The sequence below is a fragment of the Triticum aestivum genome, chromosome 1B, assembly GCF_018294505.1.
Source record: "Triticum aestivum cultivar Chinese Spring chromosome 1B, IWGSC CS RefSeq v2.1, whole genome shotgun sequence".
Lineage (NCBI taxonomy): Eukaryota > Viridiplantae > Streptophyta > Magnoliopsida > Poales > Poaceae > Triticum > Triticum aestivum.
In genome coordinates, this window is record NC_057795.1 from 530,283,423 (window position 1) to 530,306,652 (window position 23,230).

Sequence of the window (23,230 nt, forward strand, 5' to 3'; positions counted from 1 at the left end):
AAACATTATATTTTTGAAAACTATGTTCAAATACGAATCCAATGAGATAATTTTTCTTGACATGCTTTAACATTTTGTTAGTTAAATCTTTAGCCAACATTTGACACAAACTACAAAGGGGACCTACAAACCAGGACGGAGGTAGTAGAAGGCATGTATTTTGCAACGGAGGGAGTAGAATGGATGCAAGTTTTTGTATTGGGAAGAAGAGTACATCCATATATTGATAGAGCGTTGGAGTTGGCCTTACAAGTGGGACCGTAGTTGAGGAAACCGACTATCGGCAAACCCCCACCTCGCTCGCCGCGCGATGGCTGAGTTAGAGAAACGATGAGGTTGAAGAGATTGCTCTAGCACGGACTCCAAGAAATATGGTGTCAGATGGAAGTCGTGCTGGTGGCGTGTATCGTACTCCTGGACGTGAATGCTTGTTCTGGCCCATGCCACCCTACTACTCCTACTACTTACTATATAGTACTAGTATCGAGGATTTGAGGTGCTGGTTACGTACAATATGGCTACAGTAAAAACACCCGCACTACGCGCGAAGCAAGTGAAGCTAGTACAAATAGTGTACTACTATTGTTGATTGGCCTCATCCGATAACCTGTTGCAATGCACGTACAATTATGTATTTGGAAAATATTTTTTTGCCTCGTCGCACCACTCACTCACAGAAGCAACTCGAAAGCCATTCATAAATTTAGTAAGTTTATCACAAGCATATCATTTTATTTCATACAACACGTCATCAACCCACATCGACAACGAGGATACATTATAAATACTAAAGTTTTCACCACACAACAAATAACAAGCAATGAAATGAACTTCAACTCAACCATTCCTCGGTGTTGGAAATGCTTGCTTTGAACCACAAGTGATTCTCTGGGATGGGGAATCTATTGTCGATCTCGAGACCAACGCAGGACTGATCATCCAGGCTAAAGCGGCCTACTATATCAGTACCAGGGTAGGGAACCACGCTAATGTCCGAGGTATAGAGACAGTTGCTTCTCATAAATGGAGCTAGTAACGTTGTGTTAACAGCAGTTGGATGCCTTTCACCATCATCGGATAGTTTTGTCCAAGGTATAGACACAGTTGCTTCTCATAAATGGTGCTAGTAACATTGTGTTAACACCAGTTGGATCGCCTTTCACCATCATCGGATAGTTTTATCCAAGGAAGAGCGAGTTTTCTCCAAGACTATCAATTCTGTACCAGGGAGAAGGAGTTGGCGCTAGCACACTAGTATCCATCCCAAATACCATGCAACGGGTGTAGGAATAGGTCCGGAGAGTGCGACCATGGGAGACTACACCTGCTTCCTTAGCAGTAACATCATCAGTGGGTTGTATACACACGAGAAGAGGTGATCCATCGGAATTAGTTGCCAGGCGCCAACGAGCATATGGGCGCTGCTCGTCCTCATGCTTGTCATCATCACCATCATCATCACCCCCTTGGTTATAAAAAATTTCAAGTATAGGTGGTGGAATGTTCACAGGACCTTGGAAACACAAGAAGAAGGTTAATTAGTAAAGGGAAACTTGCTAACCCGCATGCATTTGGATGATACAATTATAATTACAGTGGAAGAAAAACGTACCGAAATCATAACGATTCCATGCAAAGATAGTGCCACGAGTGGTGGCAGCAAACACAAGGCCCTCGTATTGAATTGCATCACAGTACTCATGCGTGTACAGAAACTGATTTTGAGCAATGTCCATCGAGTCAAACCAGCAAGGACGGCAATAAGCTTGTCGAAGATAGCAACAACTTCATAGTTGTTGTAATTCCAAGAGCGGGTTGGAACTCGAGAAATTGCTGGCTTCCGTAGAAGATAGTCACCATGATTGTATTTGAACGTGCGTACAATACCGGTGTGCTCAACCTTTGGACGGTCTGCTGAGATTTTTGGAAGTGGAACCCGGTCACGAGTGTACACATTCACAAGTTCCCACTCGCAGTTGGACCCAATGTAAACAACCCAATCTCCATTTGCGCCTGCCCAAGCCTTGCCCTGAAGCGATGGCATCTTAACATCATACGTATCATTATTAAGCGGCATCAACTTGCACAGGGCGAGGCCTCCGTCGTGACGACGCCAGTCATCAGGGTCACGGCGAAGAAGATAGGGGAGATCAAACCGCTCCTTGACTCTTGGGTTCCTTGTAATGATGTTATTAGTTGAGTCAAGAATGGGCTTGAACGAACCTGCCATGCTAGCCGAGGTGATAACGTCGCACCGATCAATGAGTTCCTCCATCATGTCATCTTTCATATCGGGGCAAGAATAATGGGGTCATTTTCGTCCTGTTCCCTCCATGGAGAAGACGATCGAACAATGGCAGAAGAAAGGGTGAAGGGCTGAAGGAAAATGGAGGAGGGAGAGGAAGAGCGTGCGACAACAGTTCCAAATCGAGAGGGAAAGGCGAAGAGTCGGTGTATGGTTGCCAGTTTGCCACGGTTCACGAAGGGGCGCCCCGGCCTACACAACGGTTTGGAAATACTCCTACTACTCGCCGTCATCTCACTGATATGTTGGAACGGGACCACATGTCAACGAAACATGGTGTGTAATTTCTCGTGCAAAATGCGATCTGGCCGCGTTGGCCCGAGATGCCGGTTTAGTTTTTTTTTTAAAGTTTGCTGCATCAGTTATCGACCTTTATTTTTTTAACATGCAATCTGAATGGATAGCTCATGTGGTCTTCACATGTGGGCGGATATAGTGATGGTCGATTGGCCCGAGCAACTTATTACAGTGGGAATATGTGAGTACCAGTGGATTCAAGGAACAGAGAAATGATGGTTGCTTCGTCCGAGCAACTTACTGTGGCGAAGGTGGGGCTCTGTGATTTGAGTGCTCACTAGTCATTACTACTGCGGCGCAACGACCAGGGTGAATCTTTCCCTGAAGTTGTGTTGTGCACTCAATATTGCTGCATGGAAGGTGGAGTCGGATGAAGGATGTCCAACATGTCGGCGAAACGAAGTTGAATTGTTTCTGGCATTGCTATCAATCCTTCCAGATTTGTTTATATGTACGCATAATTTTGATGAAATTGTACTATGATGCTATGAAGGTTTCAACTCTGGTTCCCACAGGAAAAAAAGGTTTCAACTCTAGTTCCAGTTAATGTGATTACAATAATAGTGGAACTATATGATGAAACATAATACACATAAATAGAAGCCGATCACCACTACGATCTCTCTTTAGGACTAACTTCTTGTTGGAGAAGATTAGGCACGGAGTTGGATGAGGAGGATAGCAAAACCAATCTCCCTTTCCGCAGTCCCACAGAAATGTAAAAACATTGCCCATGTGACATTTTGGCGGAACTGCACAAAACACTCTTTAGAAAAGTGATTTGTGAAGTTCACCAAAAGGTCGCAATAGCAACGAGGTGAAAATGGATAGCCCTGTTTGCAAAAGGAGGTCGAAAGGAAACAATTACTACCCAATAACACGAGTTGAAGACACATACGCCGACAAAAAAGAAGCATGTTCCATGTAAAAATGGAAAGATAGCACATGGTGGTTTATCAAAAATGGCTTGAGGACGAGATTGCAAGATGGAAAGTACGCCGGCCGAGATACGATTTAAGCAAACAACTAAAGAAGATCCACATGAAGCAACGGGGAAGATGGGCAGTGGAGCAAGGCCGGAGGAAGCTGTACCTGAGGGTCATCGGGATGTTACTAGGAGGGCACCGGCGGCCGGGATCTGCCCATACTGCGGCAGCGAGCAAGTGGCGAAGGCCCTACCGCGCCAGAGCTTGGTCAGAGAGAACGACGGGTACCGCAGATCGGGACGAGCTGCCTCAATGCCGTCGAACAGAGAGACGATGCACATCCTCCCTTTCCACCGGCGGACGGGATGCAGCCGGATCACTGACCAACGCTGAGAGAGAGAGGCCACGGTGGCCTTGTGTGAGATGGTGTGACGAGACTCTCTAGAGACAAACCCATTTTTCCACTTTCCCCACGGCAATCGTTTTATATTCTAGGCGTGGTACCCGACCCTCCTTCAAGTAAACAACCGCTACACGCGTCAAATTATCACGTGGGCTGCCTTTTCGTACAGAAACGAACTCCACCGTGTACCCGCGGGGGTGTGGCCGGGAACGAGACGTGAGTACGTGTGTTCTGCGTGCACTTCTTCTTTAGGTGTAGGTATTTACGTGGGTGGGTGTGAGAGAGATGGTTTGTGCGAAACAGAGGCAATGTGTTGATGATATCTCAATCAGAAAAATGTAACATATGCAATGTGTGTGAAACGGATTCATGGACGTGAGATATCGATAGAATTGAAAACAGGGATGAAGTTTGTGGCTGCGCGATCGATAAAGAGTGCCATCGAATTTGTGTTTGTGTTGGGGAACGTAGTAATTTCAAAAAAAATTCCTACGCACACGCTAGATCATGGTGATGGCATAGCAACGAGAGGGGAGAGTGTTCGTCCACGTACCCTCGTAGAACGTAAGCGGAAGCGTTAGCACAACGCGGTTGATGTAGTCGTACGTCTTCACGATCCGACCGATCCAAGCACCGAACGTACGGGGCCTCCGAGTTCAGCACACGTTCAGCTCGATGACGATCTCCGGGCTCCGATCCAGCAAAGCTCCGGAGATGAGTTCCGTCAGCACGACGGCGTGGTGACGATGATGATGCTCTACCGGCGCAGGGCTTCGCCTAAACTCCACGACGATATGACCAAGGTGGAATATGGTGGAGGGGGGCACTGCACACGGCTAAGGAACGATCCGTAGATCAACTTGTGTGTCTGTGGGGTGCCACCCGCCCCCGTATATAAAGGAGCCAGGGGGGAGGAGGCGGCCGGCCAAGGAGGGCGCACCAAGGGGGGAGTCCTACTCCCACCGGGAGTAGGACTCCCTTCTTTCCAAGTAGGAGTAGGAGAAGGGGGGAAAGAGGAGGAAGAGAGGAAGGAAAGGGGGGGTGCCGCCCCCCTTCCCTTGTCCTATTCGGACTAGGAAGGGGAGGGGCGCGCGGCCCCCTCCTGGCTCCTTCCCTCTTCTCCCTCGAGGCCCATGTAGGCCCAATAACCCCCCCGGGGGGGTTCCGGTAACCTCCCGGTACTCCGGTAAAATGCCGATTTCACCCGGAACGATTCCGATGTCCAAATATAGGCTTCCAATATATCGATCTTTATGTCTCGACCATTTCGAGACTCCTCGTCATGTCGGTGATCACATCCGGGACTCCGAACAAACTTTGGTACATCAAAACTTATAAACTCATAATAAAACTGTCATCGTAACGTTAAGCGTGCGGACCCTACGGGTTCGAGAACTATGTAGACATGACCTAGAACCATTCTCGGTCAATAACCAATAGTGGGACCTGGATGCCCATATTGGTTCCTACATATTCTACGAAGATCTTTATCGGTCAAACCGCATAACAACATACATTGTTCCCTTTGTCATCGGTATGTTACTTGCCCGAGATTTGATCGTCGGTATCCAATACCTAGTTAAATCTCGTTACCAGCAAGTCTCTTTACTTGTTCTGTAATGCATCATCCTGTAACCAACTCGTTGGTCACATTGCTTGCAAGGCTTATAATGATGTGCATTACCGAGAGGGCCCAGAGATACCTCTCCGACGACCGGAGTGACAAAACCTAATCTCGAAATACGCCAACTCAACATGTACCTTCGGAGACACCTGTAGTACTCCTTTATAATCACCCAGTTACGTTGTGACGTTTGGTAGTACCCAAAGTGTTCCTCCGGTAAACGGGAGTTGCATAATTCTCATAGTTACAGGAACTTATATAAGTCATGAAGAAAGCAATAGCAATATACTAAACGATCAAGTGCTAGGCTAACAGAATGGCTCATGTCAATCACATCATTCTCCTAATGACGTGATCCCATTAATCAAATGACAACACATGTCTATAGTTAGGAAACATAACCATCTTTGATTAATGAGCTAGTCAAGTAGAGGCATACTAGTGACTATATGTTTTGTCTATGTATTCACACATGTATCATGTTTCCGGTTAATACAATTCTAGCATGAATAATAAACATTTATCATGGTATGAGGAAATAAATAATAACTTTATTATTGCCTCTAGGGCATATTTCCTTCAGTTTGCCCACGTAGAAGATACAGGGCGGCTGGCCTACTGGAATTTGAGAGGGCAGAGGTGCAGTTCTTTTCTATGGCATGGATACCTACCTACAACATTCGACTATCGGTGTGTGTGTGTGTGGGGGGGGGGGGTAGAGACCGGTCGACTAGTATATGTGTGGGGAAGGAGAGAGACCTAGCTATGTATTGAGGGAGATCGATCGACATCCATGGATATGTGTAGCAGAGGAATAAGGTTGGGAAAAGACAAAGGTAGAGCGTCGGAGGGTTGGTGGTGGAGTGGCATCTCACAAATGGTGGGAGAGGCCTGCTAGACAAACGGAGGGTATGAGTGCAATATCAATAAGAGAGGGCGGGGTATGTCTGTCTGTCTATGCACGTGAGTGTGAGAGACGGGTCGGGAGGTATTCAAGGATGACGAGGGGAGAAGATATGGTTGTGGTAAGCTTGCGTAACTACATAGGAAGATCAACCGTCGTGTGTCCGAGAAAATGAGAGACATAACTAGCGAGGTAAGTGTATCGGTGCTTGGTGAAAACGAATTATAGTCGACCTGGCTATATGTAGGGAGATCAGTTCATATACACGCCTGCATGTGTTAGAAGCAAATAAGGTCCGGAGAGGCAGACAGGGGGAGAGGGTGTGGCTTGGAGGTGGTGCGAGAGGCCTACCATGTCGAGGGGGAGGAGTGTGCGAGCATGTGATTAATGAAAAGAGGGGCGGGAGTGTGCACCTGCGTGGAATCGTATTGGACATATGGGGGCATAGACGGTGAGAAGAGAAGAGGGGAAGTATATATGTTTTTTTTGTAGGCACACTTGGCTAGAGAGGTATATCGACCAGTGTGTGCCAGAAAGAAGGAGCCGGGGGCCTACACACACCGCTGGTGGATGACCTAAAGAGAAATAATGAATGTGCGCGATGGAGGGGACACTAAGGGTGTGTGAGGGGGGCGGGCATGTGCATGCACGACAGAAAGTTAGCGCTAGCTAGCTACAAATAGAAGAGGATCATGAAGGTGTAAAATACGAACAAAGATCATAATTCATTATAAAAAAGTGGATACGGATACTTGAAGAAGATATCATAATGTAGAACATTGATTTAATTTGGGCTAATGTGTGGCTTTTGCAACTCAGGTCTAAATACTTGTCATAATGTAGGGGGCGGGGCACTATACTTTGTGTGATAAACACGGTGTACGTATGGAACATGGTTTAGATTATGAATATATAGTTAGTACATCAAATGTACTATTATTTGGAATCAACATCAAGTGTATTCAAAAAATAGAATTCGAGTTCATGTAGTACACATAGTTCATATCCATCTCTATAGTAATCATGTGGTGTGTTATTAAGGTAATACAAAAATGATGGTTGAAGTTGGCAACAATCATGATTGTAGATTCTTATTGAAATAAAGAAACGAATTCAAATTTAGTTCGAATTGCAGCAGTAGTATAGACATTTGGAATGCACTAAAATCTTGGTATGAGTAGGTTACATGCATTATACAGCAAGCGAAAAAATTTTAATCGGACATAACATGGATTCATACTCCCTCCTTCCATCTATATAGGGCGTAATGAGATTTTTAAGACCGCCTTTGACTATTGACAAGATTAATAGTACATGACATGCACAATGTGAAAATTATATCATTGAAAGAACCTTTCACATACGAAGTTAACGGTGTGCTTTGTGTAAGTCGCATGTCATATATCATTGCTCTAATATTCGGTCAAAGTTAGCATCGAAAAACACATTAGGCCCTATATAGATGGAAGCAGGGAGTAGCTTTGAAAAGCATTTGTATAGTAAAACGGGGCAAGACTCTCTCTTTGTGGTGTGAATAGTTTTATTTTTTTCGTTTTCTTTTTGGTTGAGGGAAGTGCGAATTGATTTGGTACATACAAGTACAATATTACTACAAGTTAGGCTTGTCCCTAAAATTCAACCCGCGTCTTGTTATATCCTGAAAATTCAGATATCGTGCTCCCAAAACTGGCTCCTTCACAACCCGCGGCTTGCTATCCCGAAATTACAACGCACGCGAAAACTCCCTCCAGCTGCCAAATCCCGACATGCGAAATCTCCCATCTAACCCTGAGCCGAAAGGGCCGCTAGTTCAAATCGGTGGGGGGGGGTACTTTTGTAACACACCCTACATTTTGGACAAGCGCGTCCCTAAGTCAAGCTTCACCCCCTCCCATCGCCCCCTTTTCGCCATTCGAAATCCCAGGCCGCCATAACCTCTCCGCTCCAGCCGTGAAACCCCACCCTCCTCCGTCTGCCACGTCACCACTGCCCAGCTGGAGCCTCTTCCCCGACGACGTCGTCCACCGCAACATCTCGATGTCCCTCATCCACCTCCCCGGATGAGGATCCATCGTCCATCTCGCCGTCCCGCCAGTTCAGCCGCCCCGTCCTCCACCTCCAAGGAGCTGCTCCGACGATCGCCTCGTCTATCGCGGCTGCTCCATCCCCATAGCGTCGCCTTAACCTGCTCCACCGGAACCGCAGCATCCTCACCGACTCCTCGGACGAAGACGAGGCCTACTCGGCGCCACCAATGAGGTTGTACACTCATCGCATCACACCTTCTCCTTAACTCGATCTCCCGGCGCTGACAGTGCTCCATCCCGCACCCCCATGGAGTGGCTACCTTGAAGCCGGCTCCGCGGGCGACATCTCCATGGCGCCTCTCCCCCAGTGCGAGCCCCCTTCGTCAGCGGCATCTATACCAGCCGGATCTGCTACTGCTGCTCCGGCTCTCACTCGCTCGCTCGCGCTGCTGCTGCTCCGGCTCTCGCTCGATCGCTCGCTCGCCCAGCTGCTGCTGCTGCTCTCCCCCTTGCTCGTGCTGCTGCTCTGCTCCGATTAAGCCACACTTCAGTCCACTGAATCAACTTTTGGGTCAGTCGATTTTCAGGGGTGGGGGGGGGGGGGGCTCGCCGGAGTTAAGGAAGAACCACCCGCAGCGGGGACGGGGGCTCGCCGGAGAATCACCCCACTATCTATCTTAGGGTTCAGGGTGGGGGGGTGGGGGGCCTAGAGGGCTGGCCGGGGCGGCGGTGGCCAGTTGTTTCGGGGCGGCGAGGCGGCGTTGGGGCCGGCGGTTCGGCCGGTGGTGGCAAGTGGCTCAGGGGGGTGCAGGTTGAAGATGAACTGCAGGCCCTCCCTAAACTACATGTCAAGTGCCTCTCTGCTACCATTGCGTTCAGTTTTGACAGTAGCATTCATATTCCACAGTAAATTTCAGTTTCGACAGTTAAGTTCAGAGTCAACAGTTTTTACCTCATCTGTTGTAGCCAGGTGGTTTTTGGTGATGTTAATTTTACATCCATTTTACATCATCTATTGGAGATGCTATTAGAATCCCACTTGAGATTGATGATGTCCGTCTTGTGCTGCTTCAGCCTTGACGTCTTACGGCTCACCGGAGCTACTCCAACGACAGAACGATCCATCACAACAGAGCAGTGCCCTGGATGCCGTCTACAGATTCCTTAGATCTTCCTTCACACCTCCGACAGCCACCTCTGCCTCAACTGCTTCAGCGACCAACCAAATGATGCCGAGGGCGATACGGCTACGGCAAAGAGGTTGTACACTTGTTGCATCACTTATTACTATACATTCATGTCGATCCATTAGGGCTATTTTGGTTCAACGAAAAACATAGCAATAGGGAATTTTCCAATGGCAGTCTACTATTCAATTATTCATGCATTTTGTTGAAAGGGATGAAGCAAAACATCCACCTGGACCTACCTTTCAAAATCCTATGCATGAAAACAAGACCAAGTGCATTAGTGCCAGAATAACATTCTAACTGTACACGCTTTCATATGGTTTCTCTTTATTTTGGCCATGTTTCTTTGCATTCCTCTGCTCTTCCAATTCCTATAAACCAAACACCCAAGTTGACAGAAATCCTATGTTTACAAATGCTCTGTTTACCATGTGCATTTTCCTATCCTATTCCGGTGTTTTTCCTATCCCTGCGTTTTAAGAATCATGCAAGCCAAATGAGCCCTTATAGAATTACTTTAGTTACAGGTACGTGTCGAAGGGAACTTTGTGTGGTTTGTCCTGCTCCTGCCGCGACGTCGTCCACCTCACCTGAGTTGCTCCATCGACAGAAGCATCCACCAAACCAGACATCATGACCCCTGACCGTCTTTTGCCGCCTCAGATCTCCGTCCCTGCCGCTGGCACCCACCCCAACGGCATCACCATCATCGACTCAGCAGATGAACCTGAGGAGTACACAGGTCCACAAGAGAGGTCACACTCTTTTGTTTCTTCTTATGTTATGCATTGCTTAAACTTTACCTGCTACTTTATCATCCTGTTCAACTCTTGGACTCCCAAGTCAGGCCCAAATTAATGTTCAAACTTGAGTTCTAAATTAGTTGTGGGGCACATATCGAGGCAGCAATGAATAGTATGTCTGTCTAATATATGGTTCACCTAGGGTATGCCTATGTTGTTCATCTTGGGTGGGAAACAAATAGAAAAGCAATCATCATCTGTCTTTTTATTAATTTAAAGCAATCATCAGCCTGCTATCATTATTTTTGGATCCATCTACTGGTTGTTGCCATCACTCTAAATTTCTGCATGCTCTCCTTACATAATCTCACCATATTTTTTCGTATGCATGTTAGATATTGTACACAGTCATGCTGAACATGTAGAGAAAAAGAGAAGAGTTTTGCGCGGCAATACAATGTCATGCAGACATCGCTCCATGGTGGGTTCAATGGCAAACCCTCCCCACACCTCTCCAGATTGTAATCCAGAGGAAGATATCTGTTCTGAGGCGGATTCAGACGCAGCTGACCACTCCTATTTACCCCCCAAGGTGTTTGCTCTACCTTGGCATGATGATGTTAGTCATATCATGCATATGTTGCCTTGCAGTGCCTACTTTTGACATCATATATGTCATCTGCTTAGTTTAGACATGTTCTGTAATGCCACCTGTTTAGTTTCTATATCATATATGGGAATTATGCAGTCTCATGTCTTTTAGCCAGCCATAATATATGTAAATGTGCAATGCCATCCTGTTTAACCAAGCATCATATATTTGAATGATATCTTGCCCATCCTTTTCTTCATTACATTTCTATTTGTCGACAATGTTTGTACATTAAACTACTCTTCCTGTGAATCAGCCATTTGGGTGGGAGATGGAAAAATCTGGAGTGAAAACAAGGCCTTCAGAGAAGACAGTGCTACCTGTCGAAGCAGATCTCTTGTTGGGTCCCGATAGCTCCTCAGAGATGGATTTAGAGACAGATGACCAGTCCTATTCCCCCACTGAGGTGTATGCTATAACTTGGCACGGTTATACTGCTCATATCATGCATACGGTGTCTTGCATTGCATAGTTTAGACATCATATACACAATATTCAACACCATGTTCTTAGTTCAGACGTCATATCGAATGCCCTCTGTTTAGCATATAAATCACATAGGTGAATTAAATGATGTGATCCTGATTACTTAGATAACATGTACGTGAATTAGGTCATGCGATCCTGTTTAGTTATTCATCATATCTTTGAATTATGTTATGCTATGCTATCCAGTTTAGATAGACATCATATATGTGAAATTATGTGATGCTATCCGTTTTAGTTAAACAATATACATGCCAACTATTTAATGCCCTCTTTTTTTCACACTATCTATTGCATCTGTCTCTCATACAATGTCTGTACATTCAACTATGTTTCCTGTTTATCAACCATTTGAATTGGAGCGGGTGATGCCAGTATCTAGCAGAATAAAAACACGGTCTTCAAATAAAAAAGTGCTACCTCTTGGTGGAGATAGCACCCCGGTTGTACATGCACAAGAACCAGCCCTACCACACATAACCCAAACTGTCGCAGATTGTACCCCTACTGCGATGGATAGAGAACCAGCTTCACCCAATCTAACCCCAACCCCAGCCGATAGTAACCCAGTTCATGTTGACACAACACCATCTCCACCACAGAGCTCCCAAACAAGAGCAGTTAGTAAGGCAGCCCCAGTGCCCAAAGGGCCAGTACTATCACGGTGAACCCCAACTCCACCAGTTAGTACGCCTATTCCTGTGGAGGAAGCACAACCAGCTAGTCGTAGTTTAGCATCTATCGCATTTGATGTTGTTAAATCGTATGTGCGTATCTTCCCATCTTGGAAATATTATACTGAAGATGAAGGAAAATGCCAGTTGCAGGTGTTTGTCCAGGAGTTATGTGTAAGTAATGTTATTCATGGCAATTACTTTGCTTCGTCCCATACATCCTACCTCCATGATGGTTATGATACAGCAAATTTTCTCATTTTTCTCCATAGAGAAGGACCGATTTGGAAACTCAGGATGAGGTAACATGTGCTAATACCTCTGCTATCTTCAAGAATGCTTGGTGGCAGTATCGGAATTACCTGAAGAAACGTACTTCACCGGCAAAGAAGCTCATCAAATTCCCTTACGTTCTCCTGATACACATTTACTGGACGATGACTGGGAACGCCTTGTTCTGTACTGGTCCCAAACCAAGAATGTGGTAAGGTCTATGAGCTCATTTTCTATTTTTAAGTATTATATTCTTACGTCTTACCGTACTCTTTTCATGTAGAACAAGTGCCTAAACCTGAAGAACAACTGTTCTAATTTAAGATTCCATTGCTATCATAGTTCAAAAAAGCGCTAGGTGTTAATTGTGTGTTTTGCCACCGCCTTGCGCTTTACTGACCAAAGCGCATGCTTATGCGCAGTTATGCACAGATTAAGCGTAGTTATGCGCAATGCGTTTTGCCAACGCCTAGAGCCTAGGCGCGCTTAAACGCTCGCTTAGGCGCGCCTTTTTTTAACTATGATTGCTTTGCTCTTGTATCACTGTATTTACTGATACAAACTTATTTTTAAATTGAAGGATCCAATCAAAACTCCAATGGCACAGCAGGTATGTTCACGCATGTTTCTTTAACAGGTTTGCTCTTATCAATAGCTCTTTTGATTTCAATTTCAATTGTGTATACAGTTGACTTTCCTATCATTCACATTACTAGCATCACAATAGAGCCAATAGTGTTCTTGTACATGTAGACCCGTGGTACCCATCTGAAATCTTGTTGTGCCGTGTAGTTTCCCACGCTTTGTATTCTTTCACTGCCGCTTTGTCTTGAGCTGATATGATTTGAACTGTGTCTCTATTTTGATTTGGCAAGACAATGCAGTGACCATAGGACATAGATATATGTTTGTTTGATGCTTTTATTATGTACTAGTACTTGGCAATAGAAGACTTGGTAGTTTAATCCTGTCCACCTTACTAATGAACTGGTTCACCAAAATGAGTTTCATATACTAGTACATGCTAAACTTGTTATGTGTCTGCTTGTTTCTTCTTTTAGAATGCTGACAGAATATTGGGGAAGAGTGCCTTATTAAGCAATGGTAAAGGAAGTAATGCAGATAAAGTTCAGGATAGTGACACATCCTTGTTAGTCTCCAACAAAGCTGATAAAACAGCTAAGGAAGACTATCTTGAAGACAGCGAGACAACCCCAAAGTCTTGTCTTGGTTTAGTGTTCGAGTTACTAGCCACTACCGCTTGCACAAGCTATTCAAACTCACTGTATGAATCAGTTCGGTTTCCTGAGTCTCAACTACAAGCTGAAAGACATCGATAAGCTATGCTGCGACAAGAAGCGGAAGGACTGCGGAAGTCCCTGGAGCATTCAGATGCATACTTTCTGGTGCAACAACAAGCGTTGGAGGATTTTAGCGCCAAACAGGACAAAGCTAATCAGCTTGCTAAGCTTATTGCCAGCATGGTGGATACCCAGGATAACGTTTCTTGAGCTCTTATGAGGTTGTTTCAGTTATGCTCTTGTTTTGCTACCGCGTTTATTTGCACTGGTGGCCAATTTTGATGGCCAGTGTATTTAATATGCTGCTTTGTTCCCTATATTTGCACTGGTGGCAAACTTTGATGCCCAGTGGATGTAATATGTGTAATAGCGGTAATAGGCTAGCATTAATTGCTTGCTTATTTATTTCCTTATTGTCTTGTTTAGTTGTTTGCTTGTAGTCATTGCAGTTCTTTTTCTGTGTTTTTGGTAACTAGGCCAAAATAATCATGGCAACACACGGACTGTTGTAAACATGGGCCTCCTGCAGGCCGTATGATCCATGGGCCTTCTTCCGGCCGTATAATCCATTGGCCTTCTATACGGGCCGTAGGATCCATTGGCCTTCTATACGGGCCTTAGGGTCCATGGGCCTTCTACGGGCCATAGGGTCCATGGGCATTCTATGGGTCGTACGACCCATGGGCCTTCTACGGGCCGTAGATCCATGGGCCTCATACGGGCCATAGATCCATAGGCCTTCTACAGGGCGTATCATCATTTCGCCAATCATGGGCCATACAATTCATGGACCATAACGGGCCATTAATAGACCGTATTTGATAACTCTATGAAAACAGCCCAACGCGTTTTTTTGACATGAAAAACGGCCCAACGTATTAATGGTCCGTAAACGGGCCGACTGTAACGACGTGCTGAATTTGGCCCACAAGCAGAAAATGACATTAACGGGCCATATGTAACCGAATGCTGGAAATGAGGCCAAGAATCAATGGGCCCTGAGAAGGCCGAAAGATAACTTGGGCTGGAAACGGCCCAATAGAATAACGGGCCGTTAATGGGTATAAAGTGATACACTATTAATTACGGGCCAGGTTCACCACGGGCCGGTAATTGGCCAAGAGTTACAAAGGGCCTCATATGGGCCGAAAGAAGTCATGGGCCACACATGGGCCGGAAGTTAAAATGGGCTGGAATCATATTGGACGGCCCAGATGACGCTACTGGGCCTAATTTGGATAGGGCGTAACGGGCCCTGGGTTAGCGGGCTATAAATGGGCTATGTGCGAACAAGCCGTTAACAGGCTTTCTGTGGGCCGGCCCGCCACCTTTTGAACAAGTCAAACGGGCTGGCCTTTTCACAAGAATGGGCCTCTGTTGGGCCGTGCCACGTGTCGCCATATCATAGGCGCCTTTGGTCCAATGAGCAGATGACATCTGTCCCAACGGTGAGCCGACACGTGTTTCCTCCAGCCAATGATGATTTTACACGTGGAAAATCCCCATTGGTCGGGGCTGTTAACGGGTTATCGGATCCAAAACCTGACCCGATAGCTTAACTGTGTTCCGTTACGGTGGATGCCACGTGTCGGTCACCCTTGACGAAAGCACTTCTGTGATGCGCAATTTATCGTCATGGAAGTGGACACTTCCATGATGATAATTTTGGTAATGTCATGGAACACTTCTACGACAGCACAGGTATGACTATCTTGATTCTGTCATAAAATCGTCATGGATGTACATGCATGACAAAAAACGTGACCTACTGTGACAAACACGTATCATCATGGAAGTGTATTTTTTTTGTAGTGCTCGAGGGTGGATCCTATTACATTCACCTTGATGATTACATCGAGTGGAATCCGTCGGGGGTGATTCCTCGGGTTTTCCCCTTGATGTTTGGACACACAGATACTTGGACTTTACAACTGTTACTTGGAAAGGCAGGTCGACCCTGAGGGGTACCCGCGAGTGATCTGGAGACTGGTTGACCTGGAGGGTGCCCGCGAGATAATTACAAGGCGTGGCCGGGCATTACTAGCCCTTGCCGCAAGTCCTCGAGACGGGGCAACGGGGTCACATCTTTCGTGAGTCTCTGCTTGTTACCGCGCGTTCCTAATCCACTACAATTTGGATATTTGATCTGAGGGGCCTCTGGCCTGATAGCACCAACCATCACGTGGGCATACTATGGGTGTTCTGCATCGTATGTGTCACATCCCTAGCTTCTGGCAATGCCTAGTGCTAGCTTTTGGTGATGCATCATGTTTACTTTTCATAGAAAATTGAAATGGGGATTGCCTAAACCCTAGCATCAAAGGAATTCACTATGTTCAACTAAAATATTCTCAGTGATTCCAAATGGCTTTTAAAAATGTTCATCATTTCTGGAAAATGCTGGAAACAATAACCAGAGGTGTTGCACATTTTTCCATGACGTATTTGGGCTCTGAATTAAATCATATAGTATTTGCATTTGGGCATTTGAATGCTATTAAATATTTTAAATGCTCAAATAATCATAAACTAAAATGTTCACTGTTGGATATATTCTAAACAGTAGCCATGATTAGTTTCATAATTTTTGGAAATGCTCTAGCATTTTTAATAAAGCCCAGAACAAAATAACAAAATAGAAAACATAATTTAATTAAAAGAGAGAGAGACTTACTGGCTTACCTGCACAGCCCACCTGGCGGCCCAAGTGGCCGTCCCAGCCCACTTGCCTGGCACTGTTGGCCAGCCAACCAGGAGCCCCACCGTCTTCAACCTCTGCCAGTAGGCAGAGGCGTGTCGACGCGCGTGCGCCCGAGCTCCACCTCCTGCTTCCACTTCCTGCTCCCCCCCCCCGCCACTCGCATGTCTCCGCGCCACAGGAACGGCCTCGACCCCTCTGCCTCTCCCCTCACTCTGGAGCTCTCTTCCTCTCCTCTAGCTCCCTCCCCGCAGCCCTACCGAACACGCCGTCGCCGCACCGGCAACCACACGCCTCACCGACAAGTCTCCGAGCTTCTGCGTGTCGTCCTTGACCACCTCGATGAGATACGCAGCGTCGGGCGCCCCCTAACACAGTCGACGCCGTCGTCTTCAACCCTCAGCTCCCCAGATTGCCGGCAATGCCCCGACATCGACCGGCCTCCTACAAGCCCTCTTAGATGGGTGCTGCAACCGCTGTGAGATCCGCCATCGTTTTCCCCTCCTCCCCGTGCCTCTCGATCACCGTAGCCGCTGTTTCGACCGAAGCCGAAGCTCACCGCCGCCTAGCCTTGTTGCTGCCGTGACCACAGACACCTAGAGCCACAACCGAGAACGCCACCATGCTCAACACGTTCCCAGGAGTCGACAGCGACCACCCGCGGCTCCTGCCGCTCCCTGCAACATTGATTCGCTCGACGCCCGAACTCCGGCCGCCGCTTTTGCCATCACCGTCGATCCTAGTGGCCCCGCAACCTGCTGCTGCCTCTGCTAGATGCGCACGGGCAAGGGCAACCCCCTGGTTCCCTCAGTTGCCGCTGTCATGGCCTCTAGGGTGGACACCGCCGCGTCTGTGTGCTCGCCGGCGTTGAACTCCGGCGACGCTAACATGGCACCGTCGTTAGGCACTAATTACCCAGCTTAATTACCCCTCATGACCCACTTACACATGGGCCCCACGCCCTTAACTAACCGTAGTTTCATTTCCTGTTTAGTTTAGATTAACCCAGCAGGACCCACGCGTCAGTGTTGATCCTGCTGACGTGGCCGTTGACCTGGCCCACCTGTCAGCGAGCTAAATAGCCCTGTGTCACTGACGTGTAGCCCCCACATGTCAGGTTTGACCTGGCCGACTCTGTTGACCAGCTAATGTCATTATGACCTAGTGCTGACGTAATAAACCTTTTCTGGCGTTTAATTAATCCAGGAAATTCCAGAAAATGTCCAAAACTTCTAAAATTCATAGAAACTCAAATATAACTCCAAATGAACCAAATTATATATGAAAAATGATCAGAAAAATCCAATCCATCCATCCGCACTGGTTTCATGCATGTTAAGGCAACTTAAACCTGCTGTTTATATCAAAACATTATAATGCACTTTATAAATTCATAAGTTGAGTTTGAACTTGAACCTTTGGGTTAAAAATAACTCAAACCCATCTGGTTGTAGCTGCATTAGGCCAACACACTCATGTTTCCATGTTATGATCATGCATCATATTGTGCATTGCAGTGATTGTATTTCCTTTTCTGTTGCCGGAACTTGTCCCCTCTCGATAGACGTGGTTTCGATGATGTGATCGATGACACCGATGAAGAACTATACTATCTTTCGAAGTGCCAGGCAAGCAAAACCCCCTTGTTCATTTCGATACAATCCCACTCTCTCGCTCCTGCTCTCTTTTACTGCATTAGGACAACAACGACTCATGTGTTACTTCCTGCGGTAGTTGAACCCCTTTTCCTCTGCATGACCTGTCATTGCCATAGTAATTAGATGAAACCCACTAGCATGAGTAGGAGTTGTTTGAGCCTAGATGTGCCTACTCATTCTTGCTTGTTTGTCATGCCTGCTACTGCTTAGAGTTGAGTCAGGTCTGATTCATCGGGGATGAATTGGAATGGTGTTGAACATGTCCTACTATGTGTGAGCTAAGTGTGTGAACACGATTTGGTAAAGGTAGCGGTGAGAGGCCATGTAGGAGTACATGGTGGGTTGTCTCATTGAAGCCATCCTCAGGAACTGAGTTCTGTATCCATGAACAGCTACTACCACTCATTGGGATCCTTAATTGACCCTCTCGGCTTCTTAACCAACCTTGTCCTCTGTCCTGGAGTTGCAACTAGTTTCTGGTGTTTGTACTATGCTGGAGGATGGGCAGCACTGACCTGAGGGGTGGGCTGTGATGCGGTAGGCACATGGCCGGGTATGCTGGGCGCCCGTTTGGTGTCGTGGAACCCTGTACACATCGTTCGGGGCTGTATGTGGAAACCTCGGATGGACTCCCTGCGGATGGAACCTGAATAGGCGATAAACCTGGACTAGAGACTTGATTGTTTAGGTAGGCCATGGCCGACACCCTCGCCAGGCTTCCGCTTGAAGGTTGCCGAGATACATGACGTGTACATGGCGGTAAGTGGTGAGAGCGTGTGTGAAGAAGTACACCCCTGCAGGGTTAACATAATCTATTCGAAAGTCACGTTCGCGGTAAAGGACCTCTGGGTTGCCTATGCAGTTCATAGACAAGTGAAAGTGGATACTCTAAAATACGCAAGATAAGCGTGAGTGCTATGGATGGCGTTCTCGTAGGGAGACGGGAGCGGATCCATAGTGGTGTATTGATATGGTGAATATGTGGACTCGTGTGCGCCACCTCAAAAGAGTTACTTGCAGTCGTAGACTAGGATAGCCACCGAGTCAAAGCTGGCTTGCTGCAGTTAAACCCCACCATCCCTTTGTTGATAATGATGCATATGTAGTTAGATCTGATGTAAGCCTTGTTGGGTACATTTGTACTCACATTTGCCTATTTTATGTTTTTGCAGAGAGATTTCCGTCTCACTAGTAGTTCCACGTGGACTTCGATGTTTAGCTTGTTACCTCAGCTACGATCTTGTGCCTGCAGCAGGATCTGGTAGATAGTTAGGCTTCTCAGCCTTTTTCATTTGTAGATGTCTATACTCAGACATGTTAAGCTTCCGCTTGTGCTTTGACTTGTATGCTCTAAGTGTTGGGTCATGAGACCCATGTTTGTAATATCCCGCTCCTCTGAGCCTATTGAATAAAATACTTGAGTTGTAGAGTCATGTTGTGATGCCATGTTGTATTTGCACATATCGAGCATATTGTGTCTATGTTATTGAAATGCTTGGTATGTGTGGTATCTGACTATCTAGTTGTTTATCCTTGGTGGCCTCTCTTACTGGTAAATGTCTCCTAGTGCTTCCACTGAGCTTGGTAGCTTGCTACTGCTCCAGAACACTTAGGCTGGCCGGCATGTGTCCTTCTTTGTTCCTGTGTCTGTCCATTCGGGGAAATGTCACGCGGTGTCTTCCGGAGTCCCGTTAGCCTGCTACAGCCCGGTTTACCGGAGTCCTGCTAGCCCAGTTGCTACTGCCCGGATTCACTCGCCGATGACCGACACGTTTGTTGCTGGGTCATGTATGCCTGTCCCTATAAGTTAGTGCCACTTTGGGTTCACGACTAGCCATGTCAGCCCGGGCTCCTTGTCATATGGATGCTAGCGACACTATCATATACGTGTGCCAAAAGGCGCAAACGGTCCCGGGCCTCGTAAGGCGACACCCGTGGGAATACCTTGCGTAAGGCCGCAAAGTGATATGAGGTGTTACATGCTAGATCGGTGTGGCATTGAGTCGGGGTCCTGACAATATGCATCAGCCGAAGCTTAATAGATGTCAGCGAGTGAGCGGCGCGCGCCGTGTCGGACTAGTAACCACTTGCCTTTTTTAAGGAGGTAGATAGGTCTACTCACTGGCCGCGTTCGCAACGTGCAGGAGTTCCCGGGGAGATGGCCCATGACCCCTGGGGGCATAGGTTTAGTCCGGCATGCTGACCTCTCTATTAATCCTAGGTCGGGTTGCGGCATATTGTTTGGCCGAGGCCGGGCATGACCCAGGAAAGTGTGTCCGGCCAGAGTTAATCAAGCGTAGTGGGTAAGTTGGTGCACCCCTGCAGGGAAGAAAACATCTATCGATAGCCTGTCCTACGGTAACGGACACTCGGTGTTGTATCCCGATCGATACAACTAGAACTGGATACTTGAGGTGATAAGTGGATAGTATGGCTCTGGGATTGCTTTCTCGCAGGGAGTTGAGAAAGGATCTGTGGCCGAGGTTGATAACACTACTACTACTTTACTTTATGCTACTCTTATCTCTTCTGATGCTGCAAGATGCTTAGAGCTGCTTGAAGATGCTAGTCCTCGATAGGCTAGGTTTTCCCCTTCTCTTCTGGCATTCTGCAGTTTAGTCCACATATACAACCCATTTCATTGATACCGATGCATATGTAGTGTAGATCCTTGCTTGCGAGTACTTTGGATGAGTACTCACGGTTTCTTTGCTCCCCTTTTTCCACCTCTTTCCATTCTTCCCGGATGCTGCAACCAAATGGTGGAGCCCAGGATCCACACGCCACCTTCGACGACGACTACTACTACCACGAGGGTGCTTACTACTGCATGGAGGCCGCCGACGACCAGGAGTAGTTAGGAAGCTCCTAGGCAGGAGGCCTTGCCTTTCCGATCAATGTTGCTTTTGTGCTAGCCTTCTTAAGGCAAAACTTGTCTAACTTATGTCTGTACTCAGATATTGTTGCTTCCGCTGACTCTTGTGTTTTCAATCTTATGTATTCGAGTCCTCGAGGCCCCCGGCTTATTAAAGCTTGTTTTATTTTAATTTGTGTCTAGAGTTTTGTTGTGATATCTTCTAGTGAGTCCTTGATCTTGATCATACACATCTGTGTGCATGATTAGTGTACGATTGAATCGAGGGCATCACACGGCGGCCTTCCGACGATGGTCTTCTCGGACTCCATGATCAGCATATCACCCTTGCGGCCGTTCATTATGGGTAACTTACAAATCATCGCACATGAGTACTCACAGATGCATCGTGTGCGATGCTCCTAGCTACTGTAAGCAACTAGTTTGCATTTTCAAAGGTTTTTGTACGAACACAATTGCACACGAACTTACCATAGTAAATGTTTGTGTTGTAATTTCTCATTGCAATCAGTTCATCCGAGTGGGTTGTTTGCTGCGTATCACACACATCGGGTTTACATGAATCGTTTGTGTTCTTTTGGCTAATTGCAAATACCGCATATCACACACATCTTGTTAAGCTGAACCATTTCCATTCTCTTGCCTAATCGTAAACAGTTTGTCCGAGTGAACCGTATGTCGTATATCACACACACCTTGATCTGGTTGACCGTTTCTGTTGCATTCCCTAATAGCACACAGTTCATCGGAGTGAACTGTATGCCGTATATCGCACACACATTGATAAGGATGCCCGTTTCTATTGTTCTACCTCATCGCAAATAGTTCTGCTGGATCAACCGTATGCCCAGCATCGCACATGTAACTAAAATCTGAACCGTGTTTGATGTCTCCGCCATCACAAACGTTTTGCATCTTATTTGATGGTTTTTTAACATCCCTGTTTGCGATTAATGTTTGCGACTAATGCATCGCACACAGTTTCATCAAAGGGTCTCTGATCATAGTGTCACATCAGCAGCATCCTGCAGTAGTGTAGGGCTTATGCAATATTTGAGAGGTTGAGGCAAGGAAGGCTTGGGTTGAATAAAATAACACAACAAAAGGAAAGGAGTACTCCAAGGTCAAAAGCAACCAAGAAGAGAGGACACTTGGAGTAGTCCAACACCCGAAAGCCTAAAACATGAAAGCACAACTTAAACCAAAAGGAGCTAAGCCTCTCAAAGAGAGGGCGGTGACCGAAGTCACATACGTTTGAGTCAATTGGTATGGCACCGCGAAGATCTTAACCTTGGGCCCATGACCAAAACTTGTCTTTGAAGCACAAGTACCATTAATAATGGCTAATGTGAAAGACTCGATCAACTTATGCATAATGGGGGGAGGGAGAGGTCATTCAGAGAACAACACTCCCCCTATTTCCATGCCTACATCTGTAACAAGATAATATGATGAATGCGGCTGGGTGTGCCTAGATTCAAGCCACATTGCTCAAATCAATGATATTTCATGCTTTAACTTGCGAAATCTTGCTTCATCCAAAGGCTTCATGAAAATATCCGCTAGTTGCTCTTGAGTGTTGAGGTAGATGATCTCAATTTCTCCACGCTTGATGTGATCCTGGATTAAATAATGACGAATCTCAATATGATTCGTCTTGCTATGTTGCACCAAATTGTAGGAGATCCTTATGGAAATTTCATTGTCACATAGAAGAGGCACTTTGTCACAAAGTTACACCAGAATCCTTTAAAGTTTGCCTCATCCATAGCAATTGTGCACAACAACTTGCGACGACTGCATACTCGGCATTGGTGGTGGAGAGACACACACAATTTTCCTTCTTCGAGGACCAACTCACCAAAGAGCGACCAAGAAGTTTGCACCCTCCGGAAGTCGACTTCGTCTCCACAATGTCTCCTGTCCAATCTGAGTCCGAATATCCCATGAGGTCAAAGCTTGCTCCTTTGGGGTACCATAGGCCAAGGTTTGGGGTATGAGCTAAATATTGAAAGATTCGCTTGACCACCACATAGTAGCTTTCCTTAGTGCGGTTTGGAACCTTGCACACATTCCCACACTCAACATAATATCTAGTCTAAATGCACAAAGGTAAAGCAAGGATCCAATCAGGGAGCAATATACTTTTTGATCCACCGCTTTACCATTGGGATCAATGCGAAGCTTGCATTTG